At 41.3% G+C, this 24,414-nt stretch overlaps 1 protein-coding gene across 6 annotated transcripts in view; it reads right to left on the bottom strand.

The window, feature by feature from the left end:
• The window catches only part of CNTN6 (contactin 6), a 180,722-nt gene that overhangs the window by 146,451 nt on the left and 9,857 nt on the right, over window positions 1–24,414 (bottom strand). The window lies entirely within an intron of this gene.

The raw sequence follows: 24,414 nt of genomic DNA on the forward strand, positions 1-24,414 counted from the left end.
TCCCTGCCCTAGAAATCTATACCCCAGAGCTTTTTGCAAACAGCATTTGTAATATCAGTTCCAAGAACATAGCTAGGATAACTTCCTAAGCTACAAACCAGCATGAAAAAGGCCTCCGGAGATATAAGGAGAAAAACCAAATACATTGCCTGAAAATAAGAACTAGTATCAAAATGAATCATTTATTAAACTAGGAAAAAAATTGAGAAGGGAAAGGAGGTTCTGAGAACGAATGGTATTTTAACTTCAGTTAGGAACTCTGAAATGGAAAATGCAAAAATAATAATCAGCTGAATCATTGGAGGCCACAATTCCATGAGAAACTTCCCACCAATGCCAACAATGCAGTTCTTCAGAGCTACAAAAATTGGGGAAATGCTGAAACTGAACTATGGTACTTACTCGGTACATTCCTCATGTGGATGGGGGAAATAGTTTCAATGCAATGTGTCAAAACCCAATTGAAATCCAATATGTTTCAAATATTTACAGATGAAGGAATGTTAGAGTGAGCTTGCTTTATGAAATCAAAGTTGATATAGTCTATTTGAAAAGGGGACCATTTAGGTGTTCCATCTAGGAGGTCCCATGTCAGGGGCTTTGCCCAAATATTAAATGTCATAACTAGAGGTGACTCCTCTCCCCGAAAGCCTGAAAAAGCCATGGAACTTCCACAGTCCAACTTTCTCCATCATGGACACCTTGGCTTGCCTTGTGTGGAAATGCTGGCCTCTATTATATATGTGCAAGTTTTAAAAGCTGCAAAAATTTGTAAGTTTCAAACTCTTCTAATAATTAATTTCCACGTGGTCCAGGTACTGTATTTTTCGCTCTATAAGACGTACCAGACCATAAGACTCACCTAGTTTTTGGTGGAGGAAAACAAGAAAAAAAATATTATGAATCCCAGAAGCCAGAACAGCAAGAGGGATCGCTGTGCAGTGAAAGCAGCAATCCCTCTTGCTGTTCTGGCTTCTGGGATAGCTGCGCAGCCTGCATTCGCTCCATAAGACGCACACACATTTCCCCTTACTTTTCAGGAGGGAAAAAGTGTGTCTTATAGAGCGAAAAATACGGTATATTGCAATAAATTGACTTTTGACAGCGCAATGATGAACAACAAAATTTTATATGCATCTTTACTCTGAAGTAATTCCCATTTCATTTCAAGAGGTAATCAAGTTTAGGATTGCAGACTATGTGGACATCTTTAACTATTAAGATGTGTAGGCAATGGAGGTTTTGTGGTAGTGGAAAGCACTTCCACTCACATTCAGGGAGCCCAGTTTTTCTGAACCCCACCTACTACAGCTTGCTATTTCTTCTGAAAGCTTTGTCTGAGGGTTGGGACAATATGGAATAAGGAGTGAACTGCTGAACTAGATGGGGGCAGAGGAACTGGCAGAATCAAATGTCCCTGTCTTGTGTGTGTTGAAGTACTTTTCATGATCGCAAAGCGATGGTTGAATGCCCCTATCAGATAGAAGTGCTATCCTTAAGTAAGCAACATGTTTCCCAAGGGTTTATATAACAAGTTGCTCTAATTTCCTTTGACATTTCAGCCACTGTATGATTAAGTAAATCAAGAAAGGTGTCAACTTGGCCTTTACTCCCAAAGGGCAAACTAATAATTTACTGTTGGGAGTATATTTGTACAAGGCTGCAACGAGGAAGCTTTGATCACACAGACCTATCAAACGATAAAACTATTTTGGATTGACTCTTGGTGCACATGGAAAATCCTCATTAAGGAGGATGGATCCATTAATCTTCTCTTGATTCAAATTCATTTGGCCACAAAGCAAGATAAAGGCTGCAATCCTATATCATACCTGGAAGTAGATCCCATTGAAGACAATGGGATTACTTCTGTGCAACTTTACACATGATTGTGTTCTAAGACTGGCAAAAGAGCTATTGGGTGGTCAGATTTTGGGGAGTGGCTGCGATGAAGAACCCAAAACCAAAAGTGATTGTTTAGTTCAATACAAAACAAGAAGAAAATAAATGCAGAACTGTGCAAGAAAGTAAGTGTAAAGCAGTATTCAGTTGAATGCATTCCATAAGTGCAAGGATTTCTGCTTGCACAGCAGGATTTGCCCCTCTCCTGCCCCCATGCATGTCCTGTGCCACCCCCAAAACTGTTGGAGAATCCCCTGGAAGAGATTTAGGGAGCTTGCAGGGGAGGAGAAGGGAAGGTTGTTCCATCACATAAACAGAAATGCTTGTAAATTTACAATTTACTTAAGGGAACACTGTAAACAACTAAAAACCTGGGCAGGATTTGAGTAACGCTTGTAATGTACTAAAAACTAAGGTAAAAATGGATTATTTAAAGAAAAATGGAGACATTATATGATGAAGTTGAAAAAGTTTGAAAATGGAAACCATGGAAGGGTGGAGGGAAGTCTAAGGATTAAGGGAATACTAAATGTTGATGATTATGAAGAAGAGAAGAAGAGTTTGGATTTGATATCCCGCCTTTCACTCCCTTTAAGGAGTCTCAAAGCGGCTAACATTCTCCTTTCCCTTCCTCCTCCACAACAAACATTCTGTGAGGTGAGTGGGGCTGAGAGACTTCAAAGAAGTGTGACTGGCCCAAGGTCACCCAGCAGCTGCATGTGGAGGAGCGGAGACGCGAACCCGGTTCCCCAGATTACGAGACTACCGCTCTTAACCACTACACCACACTGGCTCTTATGACGAATGTTTGAATTCAAATGTGTAGTGTAAAACTGAATAAAAATAATAATAAAGGAAAGGAAAGGAAACGCTTGCACTGATGGAATGTTCATATAGCGCTGCATTGGATACAACCCATAGTGAGCATTTAAGGAAATGACCTGATTGTATCTTACTGAGATCATTCAAAGTTACTGCAGGGAGTGGGATGACTGGGTGAAGAGAAAGAAGGACCGAAACATGCACAGCACGTGCAGAAGAAGGAGGTGGTAGAATCCTGAGGTATTAAAGTGAGTACTAATCACTTTGGCTTGCAGGTGAGGAATGCCATGGTTAATATTCTTGCACACAAAAATAAAGATCCCTGTTAATAAAAGCTAGCATAACGGAAAAAGGTCTGTCCCAATTTGTTCCTTGCTATATCAGTTTCATAGGAGTAACTTTTAATGCTGGGCCTCCGTCAAAATATGAGTGTATACCTCATGCTGAAGTGCTGTACAGTGGTACCTCAGGTTACATACACTTCAGGTTACATACCTCAGGTTAAGAACTTTGCTTCAGGATGAGAACAGAAATCGTGCTCCGGCTGCGCGGCAGCAGCAGGAGGCCCCATTAGCTAAAGTGGTGCTTCAGGTTAAGAACAGTTTCAAGTTAAGTACGGCCCTCCAGAACGAATTAAGTACTTAACCTGAGGTACCACTGTATCACCTAGGTAGGAGATAAAAAAACATAGTGTCTTGGGGGTCTCCAGCATCATTCTCACCCATCCCATATTCCTCATAGCACCTTCACCCCAGTCATGGGTCATGGTTCACAGAGAAATAGGGTTCCAGAAATGTTCTCACATTGGGCATATGACACCAATCAGGAACTAAAACTGAACAACCACCAAGTATCCATTCTACATCCTTATATTCAACCAATATCCAGTGAGCATCCACCACATATTCACAGAGGGTGGTTGTTGTTTTTTAAATTATTTTTTATTTGATTTTACATATCTTTGTCATCTTTACATTGTTCACATAACAAAAAACAAAAATAATGCTATTCTCATAATACCCCCCCCACATGACTTCCTCTTCTGGTTTTTTTTTTACAGAAAAATTTCTTCTGCTTGTTTTGTTATTCTTAATTTGGAGTCTAGTTATAATGATTATTGTTTTCTTGTTGTTTTGAGATCATTGTTATATTTTCTATATTTATTTTGATAGTTGTAAGTGTTGAATCAAAACCTGCTAAAGAGTCCATTTCACTACATTGTTTCTGCAGGTATAACATAAAGGATTCCCGATCTTTCTTAAAGTCTCTGTTGTCCTTATCTCGTAGTCTTCCAGCTAGTTTTGCCATTTCAGCGTATTTCATCAATTTTTATTGCCTTTCTTCTTTTGTTGGTATTTCTTTGCTTTTCCATCTTTGGGCTAGCAGCTTTTTTACTAGGCATTTCCGGTCAAGAGTTGCCAAAAAAGAAGAAAAAAACATTTTATGTATGCCACAACAGCAGCTAGGATGCTGCTAGCCCAAAGACAGAGGGTGGTTTTGAACAGATTTTTTTTTTAATTTAAATTTCCCCCCTGTAGTTTGTACCAGCGCAATCAGTTTTTAAGGTGAACACATTGACTTGGGAGGCTTTTATCTTTCATTCTGTATCATAGATCTAATACTCCGTGTATGTAAAACTAAGCCATTGTGCTGGGTACATCAAAATCCATAATGCAAAAATGTGCTGATACTATCGAACTGTCTATTTAAATTACAACTAAGCATGCGCCTTTTGTGATAAAGACAATGCATGGTTCTGCCACTGTACAGCTGAATGTTTAAGCCACATGTTTTTTTGTGTACTTGGTGTTGCTTTTAATTCATCCATTCTGACAAAGAAAAGGGCAGCACAGTCCTATTTTATGTCTACACGGAAATAGGGATGGGAGAGAAATGTGGCTCAGTTCACATTTTTTATGCAAACCTATGTAATCTGCACTTCCCAAAACAATGTGTGAGCTGAAAAGCAGCTTATCCTCTGCCATTCAAACATGTCTGAATTTTGCAAAGCAGTTCTCCAACAAAAACAAAAACAAAAGTACAGTATTGTACATACTCAAGGAAAGTTTGCATAAAGGACTAGTGCTAGGGAAAATAACATCCAAGATGAATTATGCTGCAATGCCTTGCTTGTAAAAAACACTTTAGAAAAAATTCCAGGCAAAAATGTACATATTATGAGAAATGTGTACCAAAATGTTGGTGAATTTGTGAGGCAGATGTTGAAATATGGGCAGTGAAGAAAGAGGAAGCACAATTTGTCTATCCTTGCTCAGATGTTGAGTCCAGTGGAGCTTATGCCCAGGTATAAAACTGCAGCTTGTGACAAGAAATAATAAAGATAGATGTTTTCTTAGGTATTATTGTAACTTTATTTATTAAATGCCAGCAGACCCAGAAACCTTTCTGACAAACATAAATACTTGTTAGTATTACAGCTGCTAATACTGTCTTTCATATGATAATTTACTGTCAAACTACACCAAGAATTTTTTTTTAACAAAAGACTGGTAATATTTATTGTATGAGAATGCCTGGTTTAAACTAGAGTGTCTTGCCTGTTTTTTAATTCTGGTGAAGTACAAAGATAAATGGTGCTGTCAGATCCTTTGTTTTCTGGATATAACTATTGCTTAAATTAATTATTATTCTATAGCCATCTTAAGCAAATGGACAGGGAGACAACAAAATGAGTTAATGGGAGTAGAAGTGCCTATCTTGTGTAGAACAGTTTAGATATTTACTTTTTAATGGAATAAAATATATACAAACATATCTCTTTAAAAGCAGCTATTAAAGGTGTTGTTTTTTTGCTGTTATAGATGCTCCCCCCATGATCTTTTCAAATTAAACTCATCCCCATATCAAATTTTCCTGTTAATGTGGCATTCCCGTTGTGAAATTTCCTTTTCTTCCTCTGATTGGATGGCACTCCCATGAGAGGGGACAATCCGCCTAATATTGCTGGGGTGAAACATTTTCCGAAACTGGCATTCATCCAAGGGAAATTTGGTGTAGCAGATATGCTATGGTTTGGATGGATGGGCAGATACCGCCTCTACTTTGAGCATTCAGTAAATCCCCAGCTTTAAAAAGTCTGCATGTATTTCCCCCATTTTGTGTGTGTGTGTGTGTGTGTGTGAGAGAGAGAGAGAGAGAGAGAGAGAGAGAGAGAGAGAGAGAGAGAGAGAAATTAAGGAGCCATTCTTCTTGGGGGGGGGTGCGGAAGGACTCTTGTCAGGCTGAAGTTGCATGCATAGTGCAACAGTGTTAGCAATTTCACTCCTCCAATGCTGCAGATGAGATTGTTGTAAATCGCATGCCTGTCAGGGAGCCTGTCTGGGACGAGTCTGGGAAAATAAGACAGTCTTATCTCTTCAGCGGCGGGTATTATTACACTGTACTTTCGCTTTTCTTTCTTTCTGTTTCTTCTCTCGGAGCTGGGGAGAACGGACAACATTATGCTTTTGTCTGTACATAGTGTGTAAATAAATACAGTGGACGCATGCGCAAAGTGCGATTTAGCACTTCTGCGCATGCGCGACTGCCGAAACCCGGAAGTAACCTGTTCCAGTACTTCCAGGTTTTGGCGGTCCGTAACCCGGAAAAATGCAACCTGAAGCGTCTGTAACCCGAGGTATGACTGTAGTAGATTAGCTCTACAATGTCTCATTCTTCTTGCTGTGTTATGCCAGATGATTAGTGTGCATGTACCAGCTGGTATATGTCGCTAGGAAGCGCACTGGAAGAGAAGGGAGATGCCTTTTCTAGAGCTGCACATACCGGAGGATGCTCAGAGTTTTGGGGGCTTGCAGGCACCCCCGGGGCATTTTTCCAGTGTGTTGAGTTGCGAGTGGGGCTGTCCTTTTAGCCCCACCCCCTGCACCTGCTTCTTTCAACAACCATGTTGTGTAGACCCCAGTGCAGACCTCTTGCGCACATGTATGGGCTTCACATCAGTGGGGCACTGGCGGAACCGGGTGTCCCAATTACACGGCGCCCCTTAGCCCGCACCTTAGGCTCTTCTTACACACAGCTGTAGGCGTGGTGACTGAAAGAAGCAAATCTAGTAACATTGGCAACAGGGACCCATTCCCAACTCACCATACCATTGACCCAACTTGTGCATGGGGTTAATGCCAGGACCGGCCCACTCATGAGGCAAGCAGCTGTCTTGGGTAGCAGATTCCCACAGGGTGATGCCCCCATACGAGTTTCACCTGCCCCTGCCACCACCTCGCGACAGCTTCATGAGAGCTCTGCAAGATCTTGTTAGAAGCTGATCAAGCCACATGACCCTGGTAAGCAGGGGAGCAGGGCAGGGGGGGCATCTTCCTGTTTTGCCTCAGGTGGCAAAACAGGACAGGGCACCCCCTGGCTAATGCATAGGTTGGTTCCAAACTTCAATAATCTACAAAGTAAATGATGTGATACTGGAGGGAAGGAAAAGCACTGCTTCAGTGCATGAATATGGGGAAAATAAATGATTTAAGGAAGGGGTCAATGGGGGATGCAGTTGGTTCAGGGTTTATTTTGTCCTTCTTAAAGCCTGGCAGATATTACAAACCTGTTTTCCCCCACACCCATTGTCACCAAAAACCGCGTTTAGCCTCTGATCCCTGCCTTTCTCTCCTTCTCTCATGCTCATTCTTTGCTGTCTGACACTACAGTATCTAGCAAAGTCCCAGCCAGGGATACAGCAAACCTCTATATATGATCTCTCTATTCTCTCCTGAACACCTGATTTGCAGGCAGCTAATGTGAGCTTCCTCATGAATGCCAATTGTATTCAGCGAGTATTTTTCTTTTCAAACTTTTTTTTTTATCCCCAGGCAGTCTCTGTGCAGTTTGACTACTTGAACTTTCTGTATGCCCATAACAGGGTGAATTGCAAATGCTTTTAGTGGTGTAGAGTAAGGCAGAGGGCAGCTTGACTGTCTCTGAGATTTACTAGCATTTTTGCTGCTTTTCAAATTATTTCCTAGGCAGTCTTGGGAGAAAACACACTTGGTATTTATCTCAGCTTTCTTGATGCAGATAATTTCTGCTTTCTCCTTGTTGTAAATACTATTGCTTCACTTCTCATGTGGTTTTTTATGTAATACCCTCAACACTGAACTGAATCCTGTTAGTCATGCTTAAAACAGACACGTTGAGATCTATAGAAATTTAGTTTTTAGTCATTAAGTTCCATTGATTTTAATGATCTACTCTAAGCATGACTAAGTTTGGACCAACCCTATGAAAATAGTTCAGCACCAAAGCTTTGCACTTTTGTGTCAAATGAGCCTTCCACATTCAGAAGACAATGAAACCCTCTATTACCACCTTATATATTTCTTAGATTTGTCTCTTTTTATTTGAGGAATGTCTATGGTATTTATGGAAGCCAGTCAAGGAGTCCCATGCTTGTGGCAACTGTGGTCTTGCAATACATGCTAAACCAAAAAAATTAGGATATGTTAACACTATTTTGTTAGTTACTTCATCGAGGTATTTTGCACATCTACAGTCAGTTTAATCAAGGTCTTCCAAGGCTAGAAACATGCAAGGGCATTCTCACAACCATGCAAACACTCTGATATAAAGACACAAATCTCAGAAAGTCTTCAACTTCCTTCAGTTAATTAAGCTCAACTGTGACATAACTAGTTGGTGATTTGTTTAGAGTGTAGATGACTGGTTACCAACAATGCCTCTTCTGCCTGTCTTATTTGATCAGTAGTTAAAATTATTTGCACTGTTTACCCGTGCTTTTTTCTTCTTCTTAAAAAATGTTTAGGGGTACTGTCATTTTCATACTCATATTGAAATACTGCCCCTCAATGAGGCCAAACTTAGATTTACAAAATGTTTAGGGGTATGTGTACCCCTGCATCCCCCCAGAAAAAAACACTGCTGTTTACTGTACATATACAGTGGTGCCTCGGGTTACAAACTTAATTCGTTCCGGAGGTCCGTTCTTAACCTGAAACTGTTCTTAACTAGAGGCGTGCTTTCGCTAATGGGGCCTCTTGCCGCCGCTGTGCCACCAGCACACAATTTCCGCTCTCATCCTGGGGCAAAGTTCTCAACTCAAGGTAACTCTTCCAGGTTAGCAGAGTTTGTAACCTGAAGCGTTTGTAACCTGAGGCATTTGTAACTCGAGGTACCACTGTACCTCAATGTCATGTCAAATAGGTCACGACTGCATTTTCAGTACCAAGGCAAGTATGTCTTAGAGAGGTCATCAGGGTCCAAACCTGAACCAGGTCCCAGGGCATCCAAGCCAGTAAGCAGTGAGAAGTTGATCTGCAAAAGACTCTTTTCACCATATAACGCCTTGAGAGCTCACCAGCATACTCTGTCCTCACCCTTCTCTCTGACTTGCCTGCTGTGATCTAATTTAAGCAGTGAATTGTTCCATGCTAACTGGATGTTATATTTTTTTAACCTCCAACCTTATAGTGAGGAGCCACAGTGAAAGACAAGGAACACCAATCCCCAAACTGTTCAGGAAATTGGATCCTTTCCAAAACAAGCAACTGGATGTCTTGGGAGGGAGGCCTTACATTTCCCCCCTGCTGTTGTCTCAGGGGTGTTTCCTGTTAAGCACCTAGTACGGTTGGTATAAAATACATGCTAAATTGTTAATATGAAGTAAGTTGTTTTATTCAGAATAATATATAAAGAGGCAATTTCTCTGCTGGGAAATCATTTACAGACAAACCATAAAACCTGTTTTAGTAATAAGTCATAATGAATATAGTTGTCATAAGCACAGAAAAACCCATATCCTCTGGGCATAAGTAATTCCTAGAAAAGGCACTATAAAAATACAGAGTTATCTCCTAAAGTACAAGTTCTCTGGAGCTGATTCATGGTTGGCGTTGCCATCTCTCTCTCTCTCTCTCTCTCTCTCTCTCTCTCTCTCTCTCTCTCTCTCCCTTGCAGTTTATATACAATATGCATGATCGTAATCATTCTGAACATGACGTCTCTTGGGCACAATAACAATTTGCTTCATGTACTTGGAATTCATTAATACAACCAGCGTTAGATTGCCCCTCCCACCTGCATTTTAGGCAACGGGCATGATCAACGTGCCAGCACGTAGCTTTTCACAGTGCCTTCTTTCTCCAGGTGTAATCAGGAGAACTTGAAGATGTATCAGCATTGACGTCTGACTGTGATTTTTTTTTTAAAGGCTAAACAATTTCTGAGGTGTCTAGAGCAGAACAGGCCAGCTAATTAGTCATGGGTACACGCCTAATTTTAATTCAGCCTTCAAAGCAGAGCATTTGAACATGGATTGGAATAATCTACAAATAATGCAAATTGCACATGGAGAACAATATTTGTAACTTCTGGGGAATCTAGACCTTAGAGGGAACGAAGCGGATACATACATTTGTTGGAAGTTCACACACACACATTCTTCAATCCAAGAAACCACACACAACTTAACACACTCTACTTTTTCACAGGTTGAATCTATGCATTTTACTCTCCCTGTGTATAGGAACACAGAAAGCTGCTTTATACTGAATCAGACCCTTGGTCCATCTAAGTCATCTCATTGGACCATCTATACTGACTGGCAATGGCTCGCCAGAGTTTCAGATAGGTTGTCCCAACCCTACCCGGAGATGCCAGGGTTTGAAACAGCAGCATAACGTGGGTCCTTGGCCAGCGTCTAATCAAGGGAATCTTTCCTTGCAAACTAGGCCCAAACTGGGATCAGAGATAAGGCAGAGAAACATGAAGCCAGGAGCACCTCTGTGTTGCCTTGCCCTCCTGTCCTTACAGTGAGGAACTCTGGGCAACACACATGGCTCAGGCAGTGCTTTCTCACCTTCCTCTTCCTCCCTCTTCATCCTCGGTGGGCAGTGGCAGCAGCCTCACCCCCCCCCCTTCTTGACATGCAAGTGTCCCTTTGCCAGCCATGAGGAGAAGGAGGCACTGCCGCTGCCTCAGCAACAAAGGCCCAGTCGGACATGGCTTGCCTCCCCATGGCTCCTGCTTCTGAGGAACCTGTTATGTGGGTCCTCAGAAGTTTGCACCCGGTGGTCCCATGGCCCCCCAGGCTCCCCCACAATATGCCTTTGGTTTGAACCCAGGGCCTTCTGATTCCAATGCAGTTGCTCCACCACCACCTACTCAGAAAGAGATTATTATTGGTAGTAGCAACAGTAATGTATCCTACTCTTATATCGCTTCACAGTGAAGGGCGGGTGACAATTTCATAAAAATAAATAAATATGCACTTGCACCACTGTTCCAATTTTCTATACTTCTATACCAGCAGCAAAAATTATTTGTGTAGTTCTTTACCTCCTTGACATCTGATGGGAGGGCGTTCCACAGGGAGGGGTGCCACTGCCGAGAAGGCCCTCTGGCTGGTTATAAGAGGCAGAGAACCAATAGAACACAGTCCCATCCACTGCATTGCAGCTTGGACTCTCTTCCTTGCCTGAGCAGCAATTATACTTGAGCCCACATACGCATGCCAGCTCCTTAAACAAGCCTTAAGTGTTGCTTAAGTGACACCATCAGTGGCTCCCTACCCCTTCTTTGTCTTTGGATCAGTTAAATACAAAGCAGGATTAAAGTGTCATTGGCCTAGGCGGTGGGCTTATGGGTTGCAGCTCTCTCAGTGAAGTCAGATGGAACTGAAGTGAGGCAAAACACAGTAATTATATACCTGAGTTTGCTTGTTACGAAGAAAAAGAATAGGCACGCAGTGTCACACAAAAGCTTCCCGGGGGTAATGTGAATAACCTTAATGACCATTTCACAGTGGTGATTGCAGGTGTTTAGCCGTGTCGGCTGCACTTTTCGCAACTGAAGGAAGACAAAACAAATTCAGGCCCATGATGGCAGCATTACGGTGGTTTAAGTCACTCTGTGAATTCTTGTTAGCTTCAGGCACTCTGAGACTGATGTAAATCTTAAGCCACCAGCGTGGCCAACACCTTGAGAAGTTATCTAAAAACATAGTTCTATAAAAAGAACTGTGGAGAATATCTTACTATCCAGAGGCAAAGTTCAGAAAGTGAAGAGGCCAAGTTTTTGCTTATCCTAGGTCAAGGTTTTCTCTCACTCACATGTTTTTCCTTAAACTATGTTTTCTCCCAATTTACAGGATGATATTAGAGCAGGGGCGGGACGCGGGTGGCGCTGTGGGTAAAAGCCTCAGCGCCTAGGGCTTGCCGATCGAAAGGTCGGTGGTTCGAATCCCCGCGGCGGGGTGCGCTCCCGTTGCTCAGTCCCAGTGCCTGCCAACCTAGCAGTTCGAAAGCACCCCCAGGTGCAAGTAGATAAATAGGGACCGCTTACTGGCGGGAAGGTAAACGGCATTTCCGTGTGCTGCGCTGGCTCGCCAGATGCAGCTTGTCACACTGGCCACGTGACCCGGAAGTGTCTCCGGACAGCGCTGGCCCCTGGCCTCTTAAGTGAGATGGGCGCACAACCCCAGAGTCTGTCAAGACTGGCCCGTACGGGCAGGGGTACCTTTACCTTTATTAGAGCAGGGGCAACCAATGTGATACACTCCAGGTGTTTGGGGCTACAACTTCCGTCAGCCTCAGCAGTCAGGGTGCATCTATTCTGCTGTTTGTGTAGGAACTCGCTGCAAGCTAGGTTAATGGCAAATCGAACTTTCCTCTGGAAGTGGAAGTTGTAGCTGGCAGCATCTAGAGGGCACCCTGTTGGCAAGTCTTGTATTACAGAGACTGGCTACAAACATGGATATGTGTGAATGAGAGTGAGGGCCAGAGAATGAAAGAGAATTACATTCTTGAGAAATGAAATATTAGACTTTGGGATTTCCATTTAACAGCTACAATTTTAAATCCATAAAGCAATGCATTGTCGTCATACTAATGCTGATTCAAGTCAAGTCATGTTTATGTGCATGTAACCAAAGTCACACTACTCATGTGGAGGGGAGGAGTGACTCAGAATAACCCTGAGTTTTCAACAACACACACACCAATAATGCACATTTTGCTTGTGAATAATAACTGCATTCATCAGTTTTGTGGTCCCAGATCCTTCTTCTTCAGATGATGATTATCTGCTACTTCAATACACAAGAAGCAGCTATTTATGTATGACATTAACTTCTCAGGGTTGCAATTGAAAAACGGTGATCATTATACCGAGATAAGTAATTATCCCATCTTTATTTCTATTTTTGCTGCGTTTAGGAGCAAGGAAGTGTAGCTCGGCAAAGAGGTAAAGAGCTGTAAGTCTTTTGTGGCTATTTTTAGATGCAGTCCTTTAGGTAGACTAAACAGGACTAAGCAGATTGTGTTTTACATGCCAGTGATCCCACTCCCTTTGATTTGCAATTTATTCAGCAAACCACACCAGCATTCGCCTGCCACCCTCCAGCCATGCACTGAGCTAATGGCTGAAGGGGATTAGCTTGCAATAAGTCACAAATCTCCAGTTCTGAACAATGTGCAGAAGACATCTCTCAATTATTGTGGCTCTTCATTTTTATTCTGGGCACGGGTGGCGGGATGTTTCTTTTGCAGGACCTCGTGCTGTTTATTATTCTTACTTCTGAAATGTTCTTTCTGGCTTTTGCAGTTTTTTTTTAAAAAAACTATTAATTATGGTTCCTTCAAAATACAAATGTAACTTAGATACTCCACTTTACATAATAATAATAATAATAATAATAATAATAATAATAATAATAATAATTTATTATTTATACCCCGCCCATCTGGCTGAGTTTCCCCAGCCACTCTGGGTGGCTCTCAATCAAGTGTTAAAAACAGTACAGCGTTAAATATAAAAAACTTCCCTGAACAGGGCTGCCTTCAGATGTCTTTTAAAGATAGGATAGCTGCTTATTTCCTTCACATCTGAAGGGAGGGTGTTCCACAGGGTGGGCACCACTACCGAGAAGGCCCTCTGCCTGGTTCCCTGTAACCTTACTTCTCGCAATGAGGGAACCGCCAGAAGGCCCTTGGAGCTGGACCTCAGTGTCCGGGCAGAACGATGGGGGAGGAGACGCTCCTTCAGATATACTGGACCGAGGCCGTTTAGGGCTTTAAAGGTCAGCACCAACACTTTGAATTGTGCTCGGAAACGTACTGGGAGCCAATGCAGATCTCTCAGAACCGGTGTTATGTGGTCCTGGCAGCCACTCCCAGTCATGTGTATTATATGGGCTATGGGACAAATAACAACAGAGCTTCCCCCACCTCCCACTTCTTGCTCTCCCTCCAGTAAGCACCAGCAACACGCTGTGTTTGGAAACTGGGAGAGCAGCAGTGCCTCACCTGTGTTGCTGCATCAGTCACCTCTCTCTCTCTCTCTCTCTCTCTCTGTGTGTGTGTGTGTGCACGCGCAAACATGATGTTCATTTTAGCAAATGGCCTCTGAGATTCTAAGGGGCATTGCTAGGGCTTCCCCAAGTGTTCTGAGTGGGAAATTAAATGAGGGAAAATGGATCTGGGAATGATCTTGGCTATTGGCAGTGCTTTTTTCTGGGGGGTGGGGGAAGCAGGGGTTCCCCTAAACATTTTGTGAATCTTTGTACTTTTGTCCATTTACTGTATTTATTTCCCCCAATTTGAACTATAAAATGGTGATTTTCTTGAGTCAAAATGAGACTACCCCTAAACATTTTTTTTAGGAAAAAAAAAACACTGGCTATGGGTAAGACATTAATTTGGGGAAATAAATTAATTTCAGATGATTTTATCCAGAGATGATTTGGGGAGGTAATGAATGGATGGTGGTGTGTGTGTGTGTGTGTGTGTGTGTGTGTGTGTGTTTGCATGCTTGCTTGCTTGCTGTAAGCCACCCTTTGATCATTGGATGAAGGGTGGTATAGAAAGTTAATCATTATCAGTGATGATAATGTTGATGATTAGGAATTGTACTGTACCAGGATCAGTTGGGAACTGGGAGTAATTGAAGTACAGTGGTACCTCGGGTTAAGAGCTTAATTCATTTTGGAGGTCCGTTCTTAACCTGAAACTGTTCTTAACCTGAGGTACCACTTTAGCTAACGGGGCTGCCGCACCACCACTGCACGATTTCTGTTCTCATCCTGAAGCAAAGTTCTTAACCCGAGGTACTATTTCTGGGTTAGCGGAGTCTGTAACCTGAAGCATCTGTAACCTGAAGCATCTGTAACCCGAGGTACCACTGTACAAAGGAACTGATTGTATATTAACTGAAGAACTTAGCTGGCATTACTCAGATGTAAAATTGTTGACTTTCAAAGCCAAAATTTGCATCTAGCAGATAAATAATCATTTGCAAATTTTAGTCTATGGGGTTATGCCCCATATCTTTTCAGTAGCTAGCAATGCCCTGGGGACTTCCTTTCTGCCAATAAAACATTTAAATGTGTTATAACAAATTATCAAGGGCTTAGTTATTTTTTCTACTTTTTTGTTATTTCTTCAATGAGTTGCCTTCTGTAAACGGAGTCCTTCCCTTAGAAGTGGGATCAGAAAGGCCACGTGTTACTTCTAACACCTGCAGTCATGGCTCATAGTCTTTATTTGCAAATCATTTTTTTAACAATGAAATGAAGGGGTGGGCAGGTCAATTTTTGCTTCTCAGACAAGAAATTGGAAACCTGCCAGCTTATTAACCACCAGAACTTCAGCCTGGCAGCCTTAATTCCAACATGAATACAAATTCTAAGTCTCAGATTTCCCCAGAGAATTACCAGGAAATACTCTGAGCAAAAATAGAGCTTAAAAAAATGAGTCCATTTATGCATTGGAGAGGATGACTCTCGTAGAGCTTTAATCACCTGTCAGCTGGGATGTGCAGAATTGTAAACCAAATATTAGGTAGCTGTACATATTTTCTGGCTAGCTAGGATGCTTTCACTGCAGGGTTAGACTATAGTCAGTCAGCATTATGTGCAATGAAAAGAGCTATGTAAATAATAATAATAATAATAATAATATAGAATTTCTAAAGAAGTCTTTGTTAATAGTTATACAAAGAAGATAAAGTGTGGCGGGGGGGGTTACCTTTTTTTTAATTACATCTGAAGTTGGTGCAAGATAAGATCAAAAAGAAAGAAAAAAGCACGTGCCAGCTTCTAAATAAGTCCCACACGTTAATCAAGTTTGAAAAATCCAGCTTGCTGAAAGCATGGTGATGGTAGACTCTATTACACTGTAGACACTTTCAGACAAACTCAGCCAGTGGATCCAACCAGAAAAACATTAATCTCCAGAACTTCAGAGGAAATGGCCTTTAAAATATTGCTTGCTTTCAGCCTGAGCATTTTAGACTATACAGGGTTGATCCTGACATCAGGTCCAGTGAGATGGCTGCATCCGGTGACAAATTGCTTTTATTTTATTGGAAGATTTAATTTCTGCATTAATAGTTTGTTTCCCCCCCCCTCTGCCTATCATCTGACCTATTGATTTCAGCTTTAATTACCACATAATATCCCAAATATTTAGTGCTGAGTAATGGAGAGTGGGCAGAAATGAGTTACCCAGGAAGCTTGCCTGTGTCACCTGGAAGGTTAACTCCTATAGGGCAAACCTTGTGTGGAAATGATCTAGTAGAGTATCTAAGCCCCATTCATGCATTTGAGTGAATGTGTAGGGGTTTAAAGGTGGGATAAGGTGGGATAAGGTGTGTATGCAAGCATCACTTTCCCCACGTCCATTCATGGGCTGCCTGCACTTCAGACCTTCCTGTGATGAGTAAGAAGGACTAAAGCAAAATTCTCTCTAGAGGTACGCGACAAGCATAAGATTTGCCTTGTATCTGTAACCTTTGGGAGCAGCCAAACTGATTCACTGAATTACACTTTGTCGTCATTCATTATCTGGGTACAAACTTGATTGGTTAAATCCAACACTGTTTCATCCCATTGACTACTATAGCCATAACTTCCCTACCCTGTTTACAGAAGTGGATGAAATGTGCAGGCAAGCGAGCCTTTCCAGAGTGAATTCAGCCTGCCAAGTTTTAAGCAGAGCTATTTGAGGGTTTTCATGCAGCAAACTTTTTAATAAAAAGAAAAGAAAAGAAGATGAAATGTCTCTAGCTTTTAAAGTTTCTGCTAGAGTTGGATGCAAATTGTAGGCTTTTAAAATCTCTTTTAAGGGGATGAAGCCAGGTCTATATCAGTAAGTTAGATGGAAGGGTTCTGCTATCATGCTAAGTGATTTTACCTTTGTTATATTAAAAAAACCTGGGGGGAAACTGTTTTCTCCCCTTTCCTGGAAGTATCCTCCATTAAGCAAAAGGAAAAAATCCTGCCCTTAATGCCCAAAACTAAAGAATTCATTTAATTCCTTTAGAGAAGAGACCCCGTCATCATGAACAAAACTGATTACATCCAGGAGGCTCACAGTCAACTTTCCAATACCGCCTTTACTTAAAATTGGACTCAGACCCCTTCAGCTCTCTATATTGGACAAACAGGCCAAACCCTACGCCAAAGGATAAATAGACATAAATCTGACATCAGGAATCACAAGACAGAGAACACTTCAATCTCCCAGGACATTCAATACAAGATCTCAAAGTAGCTTATTACAAAAGAATTTCAGAAATAGACTGGAAAGAGAAGTTGTTGAATTGCAACTTATTACCAAACTTAAAACCATGGAGAGACCTGGTCTGAATAGAGACATTGGATTCTTATCTCATTATAAATGATAAAGCTATTTTAGCTATCTCACCCCTTGCTTTTTCCTGTAAGACCAATTGCAGTTGTTAACAGTCGTCAACAGGCTTACCACACCTATCAGCCAATCACCCATTCCCACCACCTTTCTGAGTAATACCCCTCCCCACCCTCTCACTATATATAAGGGTCTGGTGACTTCTGTTTCAGTGTATCTGAAGAAGTGTGCATGCACACGAAAGCTCATACCAATCACAAACTTAGCTGGTCTCTAAGGTGCTACTGGAAGGATTTTTTTTATTTTGATATAAAGGCATCTTCATATGTTCCAACGTTAAAATGAGTATGTTTAGAATAATTTGGGAGCCCTCTGAATCAGAAGCCTGTAAATTAGAGAGTCCCAGCGTTGAGGTTAATCTCTGCCATGAACTCATTTTTCAACTCATTCCCCTTCTCAATCTGCAAAATGAGAAAAAGAAAATCTCCTTTAAAGGGTTTTTGTAAGGGCTATAACACTCTATGCGGATATTCAAAAGTCTTACATAAGTGTATAATACCATACCATATAATAATTATATTGTATATAAAAGTCTTACATAAATGTTTATAATACAATACAATATTATATTGCCACCAGATGAATTGCCCCTTTCACAGTTCACTTTACTGTTCACTTTCACATTCTTGCTGCAGGATGGCTAAGGGTCCCCTAATTAATATTAGAATAAATAACTTTCTTTAACAACTTGTCACAGACTGTCTTGTCAAAAAGGCAGTTCTTTGTAGCTAATTTTAAAGCAAGTGTCACCAAACATATGGAAAAACTTACAGATAACACTCTTGTGTCTTACTGAATATTTTTGGAGACATGTTGTGAAGCATTTTTCCCCCCAGTTCAAAGTGATATTGTTAAAGTTGCAGCAGATTGTGTTGTTTCAGAGGCGAGCAGAAAAACATGTTTAAAAGATATGCTGTCCCCAAACAGAACCAGCTGTGTGTAGTGCTTACCACTGCCTCTCTGTCCATGTCAAGATCCTGAAAGTCCCATGCTCCTGTGCTAAAGGACTGGAAGAGGAACACACTTGGATTTGGTGCAATTGCGGTTCCAGGTGTGCTAAAAAAAAGTTACCTGTTTAGGAGTCTATAAGCCAAACACTTGGTGTGCTAATGCTGGAGAAGCATGCCCTAGCTGTGTTGCTCATACGTGACCAACAGGTAAGTTTTTAAAAGATTCCCATCACTGTGGTTAATCTGGATCCCTGTTTATGCAAAGACTTGAAATATATTCTACTAGGTGTTTGGGAGATAAGAAGGGAGAGCTCTACATGCTGTTTTCGAAGTTGAGATGCAACTGCAAATGCTGATGGATTGAAGCAGACAGAGTTCTCTGTGTGTTTTCCACAGTCTGCCCTGCACCCCAGAGCTAGCCTAGTGTATGCCGTTATTGTGAGGATTCTCCCCCATCACCTCTGTAGAAATAACATTAATCTATAGGCTTGAAGGCTTCTGGGAGGCAAGGAGGGGAAGAAGCTGTCTCACCCTTTGCCTCAGGCATCAAATTTCTTTGTTGACAGCATCTACATTTCCCCGTCCCCCCAAAAAAACCACACACACACACACCAAGTCTACTAGTTATTGGATTTGGATGGAGCTATGAAATAGTATTGTTATAAAATGGTTTGGGTTATAGCTTTGTTTGAAAAGTTATCAAATAAAAGAAAATGGGCTAGGGAGACAAAGGAATAGTTTGGGGCCACGTTGGAGTGCTTTGAATAAGAAATTGAATAATGTAATGCTGCCATCTCAGTATGCCATTTGTGGAATTCATAGTTGTTTGTTTTTGCTGTAGGCTGTAGTAACATTAAGAACATCTCTGAGTCAGTAAATTGTGAGACTCTTATAAGATCTTAGGGTTGTGGGCTTGAGCCCCATGTTGGGCAAAAGATTCCTACTTTGAAGAAGGCTGGACTAGATGATCCTTGTGACCCTTTCCACTCTAAGATTCCATGGAGGGTGGAAGAGAGGAACAAGAGTTGTGACAGGGTAAGAAATGAACCTATCCATTCTTAAGGAAATCAGCCCGGAGTGCCCACTGGAAGGACAGATCCTGAAGCTGAGGCTCCAATGCTGTGGCCACCTCATGAGAAGAGAAGATTCCCTGGAAAAGACCCTGATGTTGGGAAAGATGGAGGGCACAAGGAGAAGGGGACGACAGAGGACGAGATGGTTGGACAGTGTTCTCGAAGCTACAAACATGAGTCTGACCAAACTGCGGGAGGCGGTGGAAGACAGGAGTGCCTGGTGTGCTCTGGTCCATGGGGTCACGAAGAGTCGGACACGACTAAACGACTAAACAACAACAACAACAAATAAATGAAGTGCTGCATGTATTTTTAGGACCCATCTTATTTTTGTGATTGGAAGTTGTTTTAAATTGTTTTTCATATTGTGTTGTGATATTGTTGCCTGCCATTGGGACGTTAGAGTAAAAGGAAGGTAAATGAAGAAGAAGAAGAAGAAGAAGAAGAAGAAGAAGAAGAAGAAGAAGAAGAAATAAACATGGCTTTAAAAGACTTACTCTGTGCCTGAACTGACTCTGGACATGCACAAACAGCAAGAGAGAAAAAGGACAGGAAGGGCCACCAGAACTGATGTCAATTCTATTAGCCTTCAGCAGCTACTGCAACTAGGGAGTGCTTTGTGCATTGCTTTGCTAGTTGCTGGGAAGACAACACAGAGTGCAAAGGAAGGCTTCAATTACGACTGAGCAGCCACAGCTCTTCTTCCAAGTCACACATGGAAGACCACCAGCATGAGGTTTGGGAACCTCTGTTCTTGGTGTATTTGTGGAGAGTAAGTCTTGGGCCTATTAGTCTCTGGAACCGACTTACATTTATATTCAGAATTTTGTTTATATTTTGAGCTACGTTCTTTGTTTCTATGGAGATATAGATATTAAAACACAAAGGTCTACCACTTAAATGTAATTCAGTTGGATCCAAAAAGTTTCTTTCTTTTCTTTCTTTTATTTTCTGTCTGCCTGGTTGGTTTAAGTTAATAGATTGAAAGCAAAACAATTAATTTACTGGAATCTTTTGGGTGTTTTTCCATCTGGCATGTTTGGTTAATTTAGGCTGCATGCAATCTACGGCTGAATATTTGGAAGTAAGTTCTTTGAAAATAATGGCACTCCTCACATCATGTGAAAGACTGGAATGTCCACATATTACTTTGTTAACATCTAAAAAATGCCCACATTCTGTTGTTTTGTTACTGGCATCAAAGGCATTTCAAATGCCATTGTGTTTTCACAAAGCTCTTCCAAGGCTGTCGTTCCATGATGAATATCTGAATGCTTCAATACATCAGAGATTTGTGGGTACTTTGGTACTCACTGGGCAAGGTTACATTACATGCTAAGTGCAAGATGCATTCCAGCAAGTATAGCCATGTAACTATGTTCTGAATAATGACTGCTTGATATTATATGGGTTTCTTCAGTACTTTTTCTATAACACTAGTCTTTCCAAATGGCTACAGTGTTCATAAAGTGGCGCCATCACCACCACAATCAACAATAGGGATATGTTTCAAAATGTAAAATTATCCACCATGCACAGAACAATGGTTTTATGGATTCATTCACTCTACAAACAATTCTGCACAATTTTATAGGGACCCTAAATCAAGAAGCAATTTTCAGATTTTGACAACAACAATGCTGAAAAGTACCTGTTCCCCACCTGATCACTTTCCTGCTCTAAACTGTTTGCTCAATCTAAAATAGTCCGAGCTTTGTTTGAAGAGTTTGATGTGGTTATAGCTAATCTTTTAACAAGACATGAAAGATTTATGTATCCTAAATCAAATGCAATCTTTGTCTTTCAGCATTACTGTTGAAATGTTTCTCCATATATCCTGAAAATGGTTTGTTTAGGCACTACAGGTGCAGCTATCTTCCGCTTCTCCGATGTGTGTTTGTGCCTTTTTATATGTGTGTTTAAGCAGCTAAGGGAGTACATTGTTGTCAGAAAGGCCCTAGTTCACATTTCACCCAGGCCACAGGCTCAGTAGGGTGGCTTTAGGCAAGGCAATAGTTGCTCTACTTTATTCTTTATTCTGCAGTTGGGGTCCATAATACTGGCTTACTTTACACTACTATGATGATATGGCTAAGGTGCTTTAAATACTTAAATTCTGCTATATAAAAGACAGGCTATTATAATTATTATGGGTTAAAATCGCATGCTCACTAGAACCTGGAGTAAGCCCCATTGCATACAGTGGGCTTACTTCCATGTAAATTTGCACAGGATTGGACTACACATTTAGAAAAAAACATAAGATGCAAACATAGAAACTAACAATCTGATCACCAAAAGGGCATCAGAATTTTTCTGTCAAACCATTGCTAAATGGTTTGATTAGATATTCTGTTTATTTCTGAATCAATAAAGCTCTTCTCGGATGAAAGCTTTAGCCCTGATAATCTCTCTTGAAAGTTTCCAAGTTCATGTTCATTCCTATTTTGTCACCAATTTATTTCAAGTTGGTAGTGTTACAATTTGCATGCCATGGTAATTTCAAGAGATAAGCAAATATATCTATGGCTACAGCAGCAGCTGTGGATGACCAAGAAGAGCAATGAGCCAGTGTGTGAGGCGTTTTGTGTGTTTTTTAACTTTGAACACTAAAACATCTTCATTGCAGGGAATAGCCACCAAATTTAGTTTAAGATGGTAGACTTAAATAACCCAAAAAAGGTTTAAGGGGAGTGAGGTCTGAAGCATTTGCTCCCTTCATTTCTTGTAATGTGATTTTCTGAGACCCCACAATGTATTTGATAAGAGACCCAGGCCCTGTCAAAATTATACAGTACTCAACCAGTTGTCAGAGCTGAACGCAACAGCTCTAGTATATATAGTCAGTTCCCTGTGGAGATTTATTAGACAGTGTAGTTGCCATGGCCCCATCCTTAAGGCTCATGGAAGGAAGAGTGTGATCTGGTTTCCAGAAAGGTTTTTCCTACCAAGTGAAGAGCAGAACCAGGTTTCTGCTGATGGCTGATGGCTGTGAACCCTTGCCAGGGACTTCACAGACATTTTTCACTGAGCCAGATTCACCTGAAAAACCAAACACCTCCTGCTCCACAATGCCTACCCAAGGACACAGGGAGCATACCAGATGAGAAATCACAGAGAGGAAGAGAAGTTCTCGCTTTAAGCTCCAGGTATTGTCCAGAGAGAGAGAGAGAGAGAGAGAGACAGAGATCAGTGTTCCACCCCACTCATTACAGAATCAATGATCCACCATATATTTGTGTGTATGTGAGTGTGTTGAGGGGAGGGGATAGATTTCATAATTCAAAAGCTGCCCAAATTTCCTTTCAGCAGCTTGTACAGAAATCCTGATTTTATAGTACATAACTCTTCTAGTCAGTGCATGATCAATTTGACCATAAAAAAGAACAGTTGAGGATCTTCTCAAACTTGAAAATAGATTGAGACCATTGGAGGATGTGAACCATATGTACAAGAAATAAATCTTTATGAAAACACACGAGAAAGGAACAAAAATAACGTTATGAGAATGAACACAAAATCTGTTTTATTGATTCAGCCAGCTTTAATAATGAAGATATGCAGTCTGTGATCAGCTGAGAAGAAGCATAGAACTAGATTTTTTTGTTCATCACAGCTTGTTTGTAATGTTCTAGTGACACCAAGCAGACTTTAATGGGACATATCCCCTAGAAATTCTTGCCATTTCCCTTGCTTAAAATGCAGTATGTTTCCATCCAATAGTTTACTAAAGAGTGATGTACTGCAGATAGAAAATTTACCAAGACTGTTCCTCTAGCCTAAATAAAACAAGCACTTCCTTCTTTTGAAATATATGTCCTTATGGAGACAATGCACATTATATATTGTTCTGTAATGCATTATAAGCACTATTAGCATAGCAAATGGCCTGGTATTGTACAGAAATGATTTTGACATATCTGATCCTCTTAAGAATGTCCAAATGATCATCCTTCATGCTGGAGTGACAGCAGGAAACAAAAAGGAAGGATATGAACCTCAAAGAGTGTGATATAATAGGTACTCGTGCACTGTTCAAAACATCATATTGAATAGAAGTAAGCCAAATTACTGGCTCATATATATACTCCTTTGTCAATGTAATGGTTTTGGTTGGCTGTACCAACCTCCTCCAGAGCATCTCCAAAGAAGTTGCTCTGTGCCAGAGAACAAATTGCTTTCCCCCCACCCCTAAACACCTGGCTGGTATATAGGAGCACAATAGCCAGAGCTGTTGTGTGTGAGAGCTGGAAGCTTGGGAGAGAGGCATGTCTTGCTCTGTGCTGGACTTTGGGGGTCCCCTGGAAACCTAAAGGGGAATCATGATCTATGAGTGTGAGCCCCTCCATCCTATGCTCAGCTTGTATATATGTGTAAATAAAATCATATATCCTAAAGACACCACCTTGTCCATGGACCTTCATTTGAAGGAAACTGAGCCCTGTGTAAGCACAGGGCCCCCTGGAGTCTCTCACTACTTGGATATTAGGATGGCACATTACCAGACGTCCCCGTTTCCTGGGGACAGTCCCTGGATTTACAAATCAGTCCCCTGACAAAATCCATCTATTTAGTAGGAAGTTGAAAAGTGTCCCCGGATTTATTGGAAAAAAATCTGGTAACCTTAACTGTAACAACACACTGCAGTTTTACATATCCTTAAAAGTAACACTGAAGTAGCATCTTACATTGCAGTTTTATACATCCTTAAAAGTACCACTGAAGTAGCATCTATAGGACATGGAATACGTCTAGCTCAGGGTTTGAAAAAAGTCCTCTGGGCTTCTCTATCCAGTCCATGGCACCTGACCCAGGCCATGCCCAATTCTCCCAAGCTACTGCCCTCACCACCCCTGACCTGCACCCTTCTTGAGTGCTTTTGCCTTCTTGAGTGCTTTTGCCTGTGATGCACCTTTGAACTGTGATAATCCCTCCTGCTTGCCTGCATGGAGGCTGGAGAGATGTGGTGACAGGGATATACAGTAG

The sequence above is a fragment of the Podarcis raffonei genome, chromosome 2 (genome assembly GCF_027172205.1).
Source record: "Podarcis raffonei isolate rPodRaf1 chromosome 2, rPodRaf1.pri, whole genome shotgun sequence".
Taxonomy (NCBI): domain Eukaryota; kingdom Metazoa; phylum Chordata; class Lepidosauria; order Squamata; family Lacertidae; genus Podarcis; species Podarcis raffonei.